A 15,255-nucleotide genomic window follows, 5' to 3' on the forward strand; every position below is an offset into this window, starting at 1 on the left:
CTCCTCACCTCCTGAGTGTGTTTTGACAACAGGAGTCAATCTCAGCTGGTCTCTGCACACACACATCTAAAAGCTGCTTGTTATTAACAGGGGGTGAAACCTCAGAGAGAGTCACATGTGAGGGATCCCTCTCCCAGAAAGACACAAGTGAATCTACTGGCTGCTTCCTCTGGGTCGTGCTGCATCCCTGAACAAATGTCATGGCAATTGGTTGAGTCGTTTTTGCATAATTCTGCTAACGTGAGAGAATCTTGTACTGTTGCGTTGCTGTTGGAACGTTTGTGTTACAGTGTGTTCTCAGCAGTGTGTCCGTCCTGCAGGCTGCACGTCACTCCGAGCAAATCCCCACTCCTCCTCCTCCGTCTCCTTTCTGGAGCTGTCTCCTCCTTTTTACTGTCTTGTTTTATTCTTCGGCATTACAAGACAGAGCGCCTGGAGGCCGGGCTGCTGCCAAAACACACACACACACACTCACACACAAACACACACACTGCAGCCACTCACGCACCCACACACACACACACACACACTGCAGGCACTCTGACAGAGCAGCTACTGCATATGTGCACATTCAAACTGGCAGGATTCAGTCCACTTTCACAACTTCACGCATGCAAATAAAAGAACGACACACATACTGCACACACACACATATACACCCACACACACACACTCACAAATGTAACAGATGCCGTGTCATACACACACATACAAATATACTAGAAATCAAATGGCACGTGCATTAACATTTCTCTGACAGTGAAAAAGAGCATCACAGTGAAATAATTGATGCTCCTACTCGTTTTTTATTATGTAAACTTTCCAACACTGTAATTTGTCCTTGTTATCGAATGTTGTTTGTTGAAGATGCCGTTTGTTAGAGAACGTTAACAAGCTTAAGTGTCTTTAAAGTGCGATGCAGCCGCTGTGTGTGTGTGTGTGAGTGTGTGTGTGTGTGTGTGTGCGTGTGTGTGTGTGTGTGTGCGTCTGCTGAAAGTACTGCAGTCCTCGTCATGCCCGACCGACTCACAGCAGCGTGATGTAAGGGCCTATTCTTTTCCTTGGGCTGCTGTAAAGTGATGGGGTTCAGTGTGGCCAGGTTTAGCTTCAGGGGGAAGACTCTAAATCAAAGGGGACAGACGCTGATGGTGCCACAGAGTGTTTGTGTAAACTGTGACGGGCACTTAACCGGCAATGCCACACAAAAAAATGGTTGAGCCCTCGATGGAGATGGGGTCAGAAGGAGTCAGGAGAAAGTTTTCGATCACGTGCTCCTGTTCCGTGTGGTCGCCCGGTGCAGCCTGAGTGAGGCGCTGACAGAGTTTAACCTCCCGTCCGCCAGGCGAGTGGCAGCCTGGATGGTTCCTGTTGATTCTAATGAGGGTTGATGGACTCACGTTCTGTTTGCAGGAGCCACAGGACAAGAGAGACAGACGTCTTCAGTCCTGCATCACAGCAGGTTTGTTGTGTTTGACATGAACAGAGACATCTTTCGAGTGTGAGCCACACTAGGGAGAACGATTTTACTGCTTCTTTTGTGCAATTTGAAATGACTGAAGGTCTCACTCAGTAGCTTCCTCAAAGGTTTGCATGGTGATAAGTTGATTTATCTTTTATATTTTTGGTGTGAGATTCTGCAAAACCCTGAAAACTCTGCTGTCAATGAGTGAAATAAACCTATAAATCAAAACCTACCCTGTGAAGCCTGCAGCGAGTGTAACTACAGCTTAACTAATCACACATAGGGCAAGGTGTCAGGTGGACATAAGAGAAATTAACTACTAGCGACGAGGAGGCACAGTTGGAGAATTCAATCTTCAGAAACTTTCGAAACTTTGCCGGTCGTCGTTCTACTACTGATGTCTTAATTCACTATCACAAGCAAGGCCTGCGAGTTGAGAGATGAAAACCTGATCCGTCAGTCTGTGGGCATGGATTTTGATTGACAGTTTGGCCGTAGTTATTTATATCAGTTCATTTTTTTGGTACGTGCATCTCTCATAGCAAGGAGGATATTTCCTAAAGATGGAGGAAGGTAAAGTATCTGCCCAGTTCACCACATCTGGCAAACAATCAAAAATTGGAGTCAAAGAGAAAAACGAATTAATTCCACACAGCAGCTTTATTACTCGTCTCAAAATTCAAATACACCTGCGACCCAACCTCCTACATCCTCCAGATGACAGTCAAAGCCTGGCTGATCTATATTTTTGATCTGATCATTGACTCGTCGCCCTGTGAGAGAGAGTCACGCACATGAAGTCGATCTCGCTGAGGATCAACTTCCCAATTAGTTCGGTGCAGCTTCTGAGGATAAGTGACATTACTGGTTTGGAGCATAATCATGAATCTTTGAAACTCAGCTCAAGTGCCCCCCCCGTCCTTTCTTTTGTCTTCCTATCTGCTCCTGTATCTCCACATATTCTCTCCCTCTCGGCGTGTCTCTGTCTCCACCTCTCTTTGTCCCCCTCGTCTTTTTGTTTGCAGAGCAGCTTTACACCACCTCATTGTCGTCCTGGCTTTTCTTTTCTTTTGGCCGGGACACGTTCACTCCCCGTCTCCTATCCCCCCCCCCCCCGGCCCTACAGCATTATGGACTTCCCAAATAAAGAAAGGAAAAACTCAATTTGTATTCTGGACCATATCTGTGATTTGCGAGGAGGGAGGGAGGGAGGGAGGGAGGGAGGGAGGGAGGGAGAGGGGAGAAAAAGAGAGGAGGGGTTGTTAAAGTCACAGTTTGAAGTCTGGTTAAATTCATTAGACATTAAGGCGGTCGTCTGGGGACGTTTGCCAACAGAGTCGGCAGATTTCCTCTTCAGGACGAGAGTTTGACCTTGAGTCAAAAGGTGAAACGCTTCTCTTGTGGAGATCCTCACTTCTGCTGCTGCTGCTTGTAATTGTGCATTCATCTCATAGCGTGATGTTCATCTAATTTTGTGCCTCATTACATGAGTGGTTTGTGTATTGACACACGATACGTCTGCACTGCGCTTGCTGGTGGTGGTTTAGTGTGGTCTATATATAGACGCTCAGTGTATCCCCACAGTTGGTTAATGATGCGTTTAGCCGAGTCTGAGACATCGCAGCTCGAGTCCTCGTCGATACACCCGCGGGAGGCGCTGGTGGCGTGCTGCGTGTTTGTGTGTCCGACACGTGACTCCGCCTCTGTGTGAGTGAGCAATGAGCACACGCGTGAGTGTGCGCTCGGATGCCAGTTTGATGCCAGTATGTGTTCCCTGCCCTGTCTCCATAACCCCGGCAGTGATGCCTGGTCAACGGCGGCGGCAGCAGCTGAAACCCTCTTGTCACTGACAGCGGTTCCCGCAGTGCTGCGAGACAGAGCGAGATGGGAGGATAGCGTTCCACTGACCTTGCAGCAGTGGGAGCTCACACTCGACTGCTCGCACACACTCCGAGAGGGGGCATGCACCACACATCCCCGCTCTGTCTCCGATGCCCGGTCCACACTCAAGTGCTCGGGACTGCCCTCAGGCCTGTGTGACGAGGCCAGGATGGAAAATGGGCTGGAGGCGGGGGGGGGAATATGCACATTCACATCGAGGAAAAGAAATGTGCAGTCAGTCATGAAGCCACAAAGAGAGAAAGGGAAAGAGAGAGAGAGAGAGAGAGAGAGAGAGAGAGAGAGAGAGAGAGAGAGAACTGAGTTACAGCTGCAGAGCGAGAACAGAGAAGCGCTGCAGACATCTATAGGAAGGCACTTACTGAAGAGACGAGTGCAGAGACAGATAGGTGTTCAGGATCCAATCTAATCTAATGAGCATAGATCTCCTCTCCATGTGGAGTAAAGTGTATCACACTGCTGTAGCTTCCTGTTGCCTCCTCAGAATAACCAACAAATTGTACAAACACGTTTTCTCACATGAATTCCAGAAAACGTCCGGACAATGGAGTCCAGAGTCTGGAGGTTACGTGTTCATTCCACTGCAGAAACCCTATGTTTATGTTTTATAGCCCATCCACACTGGTGTCGGTTAAAATGTCTCCAATCTTGTTTTTGTCTGCATTATCTATGTCTGTGGCTCCTCTATTTAATCCTGAAATGTCTTTGTGACTGTCTGGATTTCAATTTTTCAGTTTCGCGTTCGTCCTCATTTGCTCGCTGTGAATACCCATCTGTATTCTCACATGAGCTCATTCGGGACATTTTATATATTTTGTAATTTTACGACAATGTTGACTCAGTTGTATTTATTCCAATAACAGCCAGGGAGGAACAGCAATGCAAAGTATTTTCAAATCACGTTTTCACAGAGACAGTTTGCACGTCGATCTGTGAGGCTGAGACAAACTGTTTTAATGACTTCAACTCCACCGAGTGTTTGACGGGTTTGTTGTTTTGCAAATTCACTCTGCGACGCAAAAACTCTATTTGAGTTTTAATCAGGTTTCTAAACACATCCGACTGCCGTGCAGGGAGGGCGGATTATAACTTCAGGGCTGCAGCTTGGGAAAAGAGCGAAAAACATTCCTCAATTTGTGATTCTACTACATCCATTTGACTGGTTCCATTAACTTTGAACTATCAATTGTAATCAGTATGTTTGTTTAGAGACAAAGAAGGAGAGAGGAGGCGTTTGGCTTCGGTGTTGGGTCTGTGGATGGAAGGATCCAAATCTTCAGCCCCTCACTCTTTTGGGAAACTTTCATTAAGGAATCAAGTAGCAGAGTGACTGATAATGAAGGGATGGAGGAAGGGAAGAGGGAGAATGGATGAGGGGAAGAGGATTAAATGAAACGTAGAGTCGGGGATTGGAAATGAAGGTCACAGGGAGTAAGAAAGTGATAAATGGCAGAAAGAGTTCTCCACCATCAGCGTCCTGGCCTTTGTTCCTGAGGGGCATCGCGATGTGAACTGGGATCTGACACTCAACTGGGATTGATGGATATTGTTCCCAACGACTGCGGCTCCGCGAGACCAAAGCTCCGCGGCTCATCTGGCCTAATCTCTGCCATTCAGATGAGCTGTCATTCACTCCGAGGGCAGGATAATGCAGTTCTCTCTGACCAGTGACACGTCGTTGCTCCACATTAGCTCGAGCAGTTTTAAGATAACCGTGCTTTGCATACTGGGCACCGCAGGGCCTTTCCCACTTTGTCTCTCCTGTTGCACTGGGAGCCAAGAACCACTCCACTCCCTTTGAACAGCCCAGATTCAGTCGAATACATTATTAATGGGAAAAGCAGTTGCATTGTGTTTGGGATGGTTTGGCATTTTGATGAATAGCTTTTTGCGGAGGATCATATGAGAAGATGGATGTAGCCTACTCATGTATGTATGGCTGGGTTCACAAGAGAGCGATAAATTGAGTCTGGATATTTTCCCGTTGGGAAGAAGAAGAAGAAGAAGAAGAAGAAGAAGAAGAAGAAGAAGAAGAAGAAGAAGAAGAAGAAGAAGAAGAAGAAGAAGAAGAAGAAGAAGAAGAAGAAGAAGAAGAAGAAGAAAAAGAGTAAGAATAAGGTTTACCATACACATCTGAGAGTGGTTTCAGTTTTCTCCTCTGAAAGCCAAGTTTCCCAAAATATCTCTTAAAGATATATGATCTATTCCTTTAATAGAACCATCCTGTGCTATTTTCCATGTAATGGTGTAGAGTATTAGTGGAATACATTAAGGTGCTGATGTCTAATATCCATAGATCCTCTGCTATCCGTGATGGGGGGTCTCATTCAGGCTTTTAATGGCGTACATCATTAGACTTTATATTTCTACTGTGATCTACAAAACCAAACTTTACATTTGTTGACCGACTAAATTTGACCGGAAGACAATTCCCTGCTTGAGAACCAGTGTGAATCTATTTATACCATCACTTTGTTCCCTGAAGATAGAGGCTTTAAGTGGCTTTGACAAAATGGGTCACATCATCATCATCCCTTTTTAATCTTACTTTCCTTAACGAAAAAGAAAAAAAACGCCCAAGCTCTAAAATAAGAAAAGTCTTCATCCGTCTGAGCTCGTCCTCTCTCCCACCTGACCGGGGCCTCGTTAATGATCTCATTTAAGAGGTCGCGGGTTTCCTAATTGGAAATGGGTTGACTCCTGTGGCACCGCGCTGACCTCGCTGACAGTCTAAAGTTAGCGTGGCCTTATTGACCTCGGTAAAAATACTCACACTTCTGACACCGCTGTGCATAGAAACACGTCCAATCCTTCAAATAGCTCAAACAACCTTTGGACCCAAGTTCTCCCTCCGGGGGAAAGAAAACGTGATTTGCCTACAGAACATTTGCAAAAAGGGCTGAGTTACTCTTTAACCATATCCGCTTGTGTGTGTGTGCGTGTGTGTGTGTGTGTGTGTGTGTGTGTGTATGTGTGTGTGTGTGTGCGTGTGTGTGTGTGTGTCTGTGGGCATTTGCTGCATGAGAGAGATAATCTGCAGTGTAAAAAGAAAGAGGAAGTACACCAATAAACCAAAGGCATTTCAACTAATGCAGGTTTTGCAATCTTGTAACACCTGAGACCTTTTTGTTCATGGTGATAATGGGCAACAACTTTATACGACTTCTCACAAACACACACACACACACACACACACACACAACTCTACAGCGCGATCACTTATCACAATATTCGTCAAACCAGAAGATCTGATGTCCCTTGGTCATTGTTGAAGCTCATAATTCCACATTAGCAGAACGCTCCACACGCATCCCAACTGTCACATACATATGCACACACGTGTCTGCAGGCACACACACACACACACACACCCACACACCATGATAATAAGCCCAGCTCGGCAGCATCAGGCCCGGTGCTCACTGATCATCCTGCGTATCGGTGAGACCAGCGAGCGCTCCCCAGATGCCGGCCGCCTCACACAACATCTGTCCTTGACCTTGGCAGTGAAGACTCACCAGACGCAGAGAACCTGATCACAGCCTTCTGTTTAGGGCCATCACGCTATCAGGGGCATGTGTTAATGTGCGTGTTGTGTTGTTGGGGGAGCGGAGACATTATAAGTCTTAATTAAAGCCTCTAACAGGGACCCTGAACATCGGTTAATTGTGCTTTTCGTGACAAAATCAGCGCAAATGCCAGTTCTCTGCGAGCGTCCTCTGTCCCGTCGCTGGGAACGATGTTTTAATTATCCACACAACCTCTCCTCAAGTGCTGGAGAAGCTGTGCAGGGACCATATGCTCAGCAATCACAAGGTATCTCACAGTCGTACGTCAGCTCACAGGTGGCGGAGGACGTGCAGAATGAGGAGAAGAACATTAACGCTGACGAGAGAGATTTAGGTTTAAAGGGAGAAGATAATGGGAGTGGTGACGACCAAAGAGAAGCAGGTTCCTGATGCTCCCTCACCAAAGATCACGGAACCATAGAGAACAACCTCACGTCCACATTTCTTGGGCGAAATGCTTTCCCAGTTCCAGTCCACTCACTGGCAGTTCTCCATCCTACTCACGCTCACAATCTCTACACAATAAACAGGAGTGAAAATAGACTGCCAGAGGAGAAAAGCAGGAACAGAACAAAAGACACTCTTCCCAACAATACACACAAACACAATGTGTCTATACATATATGAATAACAACCACCGGTGCTGCTGTCCTCTTTGTGTTTTGCGGCACATCTACTTTTGAATCAGGTCTTCAGCCGCACAGGAGACAGATGTGCGGTGTGACAATACAGTTACTGTGTTTGTGTGTGTTTTATATTTATTTTAAAACTCAGGTTGTCCATTTAGTCGCTGGAAACTATTTTCTAAACCTGAAACAAACACAGCATGAATATATATAAGATTTGATACCGTGTCAGTGTGGAGGAGACCCAGGTGAATACTCATTTCCTTCATCTCGGCTGAGAGGCCACAAGAGCCTCCTCCAACCAGCATTTAGCAGCACTCGATCTCCTGCAGCTAATCAGAGGCTTTAATAATCAGCACACATTGTCAACACACACACACACACACACTCAGCTCGTCCACTTGTCCCAGTCCCCCTGACACTGGTCCTAAATTCCTCCTTCACACTTCCTTACACCTCAATACCGCACAGACCTGCAGAGCACAGCTCCCCCGCCTCGTCTTTATTCTCCCTGATTCTCACATTCATGTTCCCACCTGTCCCTCTCCCTGTCCTCCGTCTTCTGAATCACACACAGATGTGCAAAACCATTATCTCTCCCATAGCCACATTGTGCGTTCCCCCCCCCCCCCCCCCCGCAGGGACCCCATATCACACCTGGGTATTTCACGCTCGTTAAATCTCTGAAATCCTGTGAAATCAGGAGAAGTTACGCCACCATGCATCACGCCTGACTTTCATATCTAACGGGGATTTGGTGCCAGAGTTTACAGGGATGTACGATGTGTGGGATAAACATTGCAAGGGCATAGGTCCAGAGAGGGGGGGTAGACAGTTATTGTATAGGCTGCACTATATAGTGCTCTGCTTCTTACTGACCTGGAAAGAAGAAGCAGATCTGTAGATAATAAATTGATGTCCATTAATCTACTTGCGGTGTACCTCAGGGTTTGATTATGGGGCCACAGTTTTTCTCTATTTATATGCTTTCCTTGATAAAAGACAGATTTATTTGACATAAGTAGTTTTTCTCTCAACAACGTGTTTTATTTTCATTTATATCATCATTGTGTGACACTTTGTCCCCGTCAAGCTTATTCTGCACATTTCTTTTCCCATTTTTCAAGCAACTTTATCCCTTCAATCACCTTTATGTGTCTTTGTCACCTGAGACAGTCTCCGAAGTCCCCCCCCTCCTCCTCCTCCTCCACCTCCACCTCCTCCCGGTCTCACCTCCTTCTCTTTCCCTTCTTCATCACCTCCCTGTCCTTCAACGTGCCCAAACAAATGTCCCTTTCTAATTGACCACCACGGCAGAGGCAGGAGCCCGGCGCTGTTTGGACAGCTGTTAATCTAGGAGGGCTGATGGAGGCGCTGAGATTGAGCCGGGGCCGGCGGTGACAATCTGGAAGGATGACGCAATGAGGGAGACATTTGTTAGGAGGCAAAGGAGAAGACTTGAAGTCTGGTGCACAATCACCACTCAGGCCCCGGACCGTGACCACATCTGTGTGTCAGCGTGACGTTATCCTGAGCCAACGGGAAACTGGACTCACAGATTCAAATGCACCAAAACCTCATTGTGTGTGTGTGTCTGTCCATCACTCAGCATCTCTGCATCATTGTGTGGCACGGACTGTGTGTTGGAGATAATAACGTGTAAGCAAACGCACAACCTGCAGCTGCATTGAAGTCTGAGCGTGAGCCACACATGAGCACACCGAGCACATGCACCTCTATCTGTATTTCACACACACACACACAGACACACACAGCGCACGGGGAACCAATCACCATCCCCTGTTTTCAGGTCCTGTTTGTGAATGGGATTTTTACGGGAGAGGAGGAGGAAGAGGAGGAGGAGGAGGAGGGAGCCGCCACAGCAGGAGAACATCAGCATCCAGTTCTCGTTTTTTGCCCTGAATATTTCTCCCTCCCTCTCCTCCTCCATCATTATTAATGTGATGGTTTGTTTTATCTTTTCTATTCTTCTCTTTTCTTCTTCAACTCTCTCAGACTCTTTTTTTTGTCTGGGTTGATGCAGTCGAATGTGACTGCTGCATCACAGTCGCTTTTCTTTTCCATTATTTTCTGTCACTTTACATCATCATCTTCATCTTCATCACCATCATCATCTATAACAGTTTGTCCCCTTTCACATTTTTCATCGTACTGCCACTTTTCCATTTGCTGCAGAACATCTGTCTTTCTCAGCTGATGCAGGTAAGGTGAATGTCCAGCACACACTTACAGACCCACACACACACACTCACAGACACACACTCACACACACGCTCACAGTCACTTACCTCCAGCGACAGAGTCTTCGTCCCGAGTGCTTCTGTGTCCTCACTGTGTTGAAGGAAGAGCGAAGAGTCTGCGAGCTCCTGGCAGCTGAAGAGAAGAGGAGGACAGACGGGGAGAAAGAGACAGAAAGAGAGATAAAAGACAGGAGACAGTGGAGAGAGTGAGAGGTTTTGAAGAGTGAGAGCGAGAGAGGAAGAAGAGAAAGTGCACGAAAGCAGGCGGGCTGTGTGATCCAAGAGGAGGAAGAGGAGGAGGAGGAGGAGGAGGGAGCTCTGGCTGGCTGGAGGTGAGATGAAGGGGAGAAAGAGAGAGGGAGGGAGAGATAAAGGGAGAGGGAGAGAGAGAGCGAGGGTGCGCTGGATTGGGATAGGAGGGGATTGTATGATGTTTGACGGGAGGAGGAGGAAGAGGAGGAGGAGGAGGGGGGACTGCAGGGAATGGAGGGAGAGGAAAGTTGGAGAGAGGGGCGAGGAAGGAAGGAGAAGGATGCAGAGACAGAGAAGAAGGAAGGGATGAGGAATAAAGGAGGATGTGACCCGAGGTGAGTGAGAAGAGAAGTAAGCGAGGCAAAGGGGGAGAGAGGAAACACAGAAACACAGAATGTTCATGTTCTGATTCGTTGGGACAAAAGAAGAAGTGAATCCGTCAGATTTCATCCGGATTTCCTCCAGTAGCCTTTCACAGCATCGACCCCCCCCCCCCCCCAAAAAAAAACAAAAAATACAAGTACAACTCATGTCAGGCTGTCACAGGCCGGCGGTCCCTGGATACAATCAATTCCAGAGCAGAGAAAATGTCCTTCAGTCCATCAAGTCACACTGTAATCCAATCCTGCACTGGTGGGTTCCAGCTCAGATACTGCAATTAACTTTAGAGCAATAAGTTACAGGAGGTGGTGGACGGACGTCTGTGGGAGAGAGGAGGAGAGGGAGAGGGAGAGGGAGAGAGGAGAGAGGAGAGAGGAGAGAGGGGAGAGAGGAGAGAGGGGAAAGGAGAGAGGGGAGAGGAGAGAGGAGAGAGGAGAGAGGAGAGAGGAGAGAGGAGAGAGGAGAGAGGAGAGAGGGGAAAGGAGAGAGGAGAGAGGGGAAAGGAGAGAGGAGAGAGGGGAGAGGAGAGAGGAGAGAGGAGAGAGGAGAGAGAGGAGAGAGAGGAGAGAGAGGAGAGAGGAGAGAGGAGAGAGGAGAGAGGAGAGAGGGGAGAGGAGAGAGGAGAGAGGAGAGAGAGGAGAGGGAGAGTGGCAAGAGGCAAAGAGGAGAGAGGAGAGAGGAGAGAGGAGAGGGAGAGTGGCAAGTGGCAAAGATGAGAGAGGAGAGAGGAGAGAGGAGAGAGGAGGAGAGGGAGAGAGGAGAGAGGAGAGAGGAGAGAGGAGAGAGAGGAGAGAGGAGAGAGGAGAGAGGAGAGAGGAGAGAGGAGAGAGAGGAGAGGGAGAGTGGCAAGAGGCAAAGAGGCGAGAGGAGAGAGGAGAGAGGAGAGGGAGAGTGGCAAGTGGCAAAGATGAGAGAGGAGAGAGGAGAGAGGAGAGGGAGAGTGGTAAGAGGCAAAGAGGCAAAGAGGCAAAGAGGCAAAGAGGAGACAAGAGAGAGGACAGAGAGGAGAGAAGAGAGAGGAGAGAGGAGAGAGGAGAGAGGCAAAGAGGAGAGGAGACAGGAGACAGGAGACAGGAGAGAGGAGAGAGGAGAGAGGAGAGAGGCAAAGAGGAGAGGCGAGAGGAGAGAGGGGAGAGGAGAGAGGAGAGAGGAGAGAGGAGAGAGGAGAGAGGAGAGAGGCAAAGAGGAGAGGAGAGAGGAGAGAGGAGCTGAATGAATTCTGTGAGATGCTGGAGACTAAAGGAAACAGGGGGTAGTTCTCTGCACAGCAACACAGACGCAGGTGGAGAGTTTGAAATGGGTGTTTGTTGCTCGGGCGTGAGTCTCATCTCTCTGTCCATCTCTCGTCTGCAAACAACATATGAAAACACACAATATGAAGAAACACAGCACAAAACATCTCTGCAAGCTCTAAGACACGTGGCATGGAAGTGAAAGTGACGCTCAAAGACATTTTATTGGTTCTTAGTTCTTGGAAAGTCCCTCAAAAGTTCTTAGAGTCGGTTTTAAAGGTTCCATGACTGTCTGCTTGAATTCAAGATATGAACAAACCTTAAATGAGAACAAAGAAACTATTAAATATTTGTTACGGGCAATGTGCGATGCAACAATTATGTACTTTATGATCCCTTTAACCTGTTGTGCATCAGATTCTAATTGAAGCTGATCATGGATCATATTTACAACTAGATTTCTTGGAAATTCTATATTTCTAACATTTACTACCAGAAATATAGTTATTTTGTTGATGTGCTTTGTACATGTGGTTTATTTTATAGTTTTTCTTCACTTGTGTTGAGGTTTAATAAACAGAGGATGCCGCACCTTGTTCAGCCCCATGACACAAAATGTGATTGTGAATATGAAGCTACACAAATCAAATGTGATTCATCGATTTCACCTTAAATCCAATGAATCATTTATACATCAAGAATAATTTATCAATGCATCAGGAGCTCAGACAGGGTCACGCCTGAGAAAAGATGGAGTGATGGGGACAGGACGTGTGAAAAAGTGAAGAGAGAGAAATTGACCTGTGGCTGGAGTCACTCAGGGATGAAAGGATGACGAAGAGAAGAGGGAAGAAAGAGAAGACGGAACGGAGGATGATGTTACTGTGGAAGTCTGATGATCTGTTATGAGCCATTTGTGAAAGTGTGTGGTCGCATGTAAACTGAAAAACACTTAACGGTGATGTGCGGTTTTAAAGAATCCGGCCTCCACCTCTTCTACACACCCGCACAGCAAGAGACTCACAACGATGGTTGTCATCATTTTGCTTTTCTCTGTTGTCCTTTGTCGTCTCTTTGTCGTCTCTTTGATGTTGTTTTGTTTCTCTTAGTTGTCGTTTTGTATATTATTCTGCTCATTTTTATCTTTCTCCGCTGAGTTTTGTGTCTCTTTGTTGTTGCTTCGTGTTTGAAAGTATTTGTCGTCCCTTTGGAGCCTTTTCTCCGTGGCGCACAAAGCTCAGACAACAACGTAAACACACTCCGTATCTAAAACTGCAACAAATAAAACAACACACACACAAGAAGACACAGCAAAGGTACGGGACTAGAGCTGTGATGCCAGAAGGGCTCCCAGATGTTCTGGATTTGAACAGGCAGCAACATTACAGATGTTCCAGCCATTAAACTTAACGTATCTAACTTTTAACCCTTTATTTGTTTGTAAATATGCAAAGAGATACAAGATTAAATCCGAGGATCCAGATGTGCAGGTTTATCTCAGCAGCTCTTTATTTTGCCTCAAGCTGAGTGGTTGTTCGACAATTCCTTAAGAAATATAACTAAATTAAAACATTTATAATGTAATAAATTCATTTACAGTGGTAATACTGTGGGATTAGATTCTTATCTCCACATTTAAAAAAGTAAATTACAATTCAGATTATATATATTATTATTAACAATCGCATTCTCTCCTTTGGTTTTTGTAGTGATTGTGTGTCGTTGTGCACACCTTGTCTCTCTTTGTGGTTGTTTGCATGTTTTGGTAATTAGATGTCCTCTGTGTGATGTTGTGTTTCTTTGCAGTTGTGTTTTTCTGCATTGTGCACCCCTCTGTATTCTCATCTTGTGTCTCTTTGTGTTCTTTTTGTGGCTATTTTAGAGCTTGTGGTTGTTTTGTTTGTCCATCTTGTGCATCGTCACTGAATTGTCCAACCAGAACTGTCAGTTGAACTAATTAAACCTGTTGAAATGTGGGGAGTGTCTTGTGTATTTATTCTTTGTGCACATGTGTACACAGGCCTGCTGGTGATGAGCAGTAAATAAACCTCTCAGTGAAAAAGCGGCTGGTAAAGAACCTTCTGGACATGGTTTAGAAAAAGAAGAAGCCAGTGACCTCAGATTAGAGATCAAATCTTACCTCCATCTTCTTTGGCCCCTGAGGCTCATTAAAGCCGGCCATGATAACACCAGATGGGAAACATCTAAAAACCTCTCTCTGTATTCAGAGCCAGAGGTTTGGATCGGCTGCAGTCGACATGTGTGGAGCTGAAGAGGAAAGGACGCTCCAGCAGAATGGAGCTTAATCCCATGTCCTGTTGTCTCCCTTGCACACAGAGAAAATGAGAAGAGAAAGGAAATAAATATACAAAGAGCTTTACTCAGCTGTTTAAACACATTACTGTCAGTGGCCGTCGCTGCTCACGAGAGAAAAACCCAAAGAGCTGGAGAGAGAAACTGTTCAAAGCCTCCAGGCTCGTCTGTAATGTGATGTTTCCCACATGCTAATGTGCTGCACCATGGGAATCACCCCTGTGAGGCTCTCAGGGAAATCACTGTGTGTGTGTACATTGTGTGTGCATGGATTTTGTGTTTGTAAAATAAATGGAATGCATGAGAGATAGGGAGCAAGAGAGAGAGAGAGAGAGAGGGAGAGGGAGAGAGAGGGATACAGGCGCAGCTCGCCCGCCTCACACGCTGCTGCATCTCTGTCTCCGCCAGGAGCTGCAGATTTAACGGGCCGGACCAGAATGAGGCGGCCGCTTCCTGCTCGAGCACCAGTCTCTGAAACCAGGAAGTGAGCGCACTGCAACAAACCAGTCCCCCCCCCTCGAAACTCTCCTCTCGTCTGGAGGAGAAATCCAGGAGCCGAACAGGAAGTGACTTCATCGCTCACGTGTTCATGCACCGACGTGATTTCTGGTTTCACTTTTGGATTCTGCCTGTTCTCGAGTGATATCGGGAAATGAGGACTAATAGAATGTTGCAGCGTGTGTGTGTGTGTGTGTGTGTGTGTGTATGTGTGTGTGTGTCTGTGGACGGCACAGATATGCCTCCTCTGGCTGTTTATCAGCTCACAGCACTCTGCCCAGATTAAAACCACATATACTACTTTACAATTACCATAATGTATTCTTATTGGACCTGTATACGTCTCTTAATAAACAGACCAGTAATTGACTCTCCCCTGTCCCCCCCCACCCCCCCAATCCCTCGTCTCACGCACTCACTATTGATCTCATTAATTTACATTTACATTCTCATTAGCCTCGGAGAGCTTTTCATTGTACAGCAGCAGGATGATGGCGGTGTGGTGGTGAGCGCTGCACCATTAGTCAACAACAACTGGTCCAATCATCTGGATCACGTTGTGTATAAATACCATTAGCACCGATTTTTTTTCTTTCTCCGAGTAATTAAAATCCTATTGTTTTAATTGGGTAATTTATATTTGTTTCCGATCTGGGAAACAAAGACGAGTCTGTTTGATTTAACATGAGAATAAAAAATTCCTCCCGAACCAATAATTTTTTTAGAGCGGAAAAACAACATCTTGCACATTAAGCTGTGAGA

General features: G+C 46.5%; 1 protein-coding gene across 1 annotated transcript in view; it reads right to left on the minus strand.

Moving 5' to 3' along the window:
* The window catches only part of pvalb6 (parvalbumin 6), a 39,642-nt gene extending 29,239 nt beyond the window's left edge, over positions 1 to 10,403 (minus strand). The window contains exon 1 of the mRNA XM_053444379.1: positions 9,866 to 10,403. The gene's annotated coding sequence lies outside the window, so the exon portion shown is untranslated. The remainder of the gene's footprint in view (positions 1 to 9,865) is intronic.
* Between the last annotated feature and the right edge of the window lie 4,852 nt (positions 10,404 to 15,255).

This window comes from Pleuronectes platessa, chromosome 16 (genome assembly GCF_947347685.1).
Source record: "Pleuronectes platessa chromosome 16, fPlePla1.1, whole genome shotgun sequence".
NCBI classification, from domain to species: domain Eukaryota; kingdom Metazoa; phylum Chordata; class Actinopteri; order Pleuronectiformes; family Pleuronectidae; genus Pleuronectes; species Pleuronectes platessa.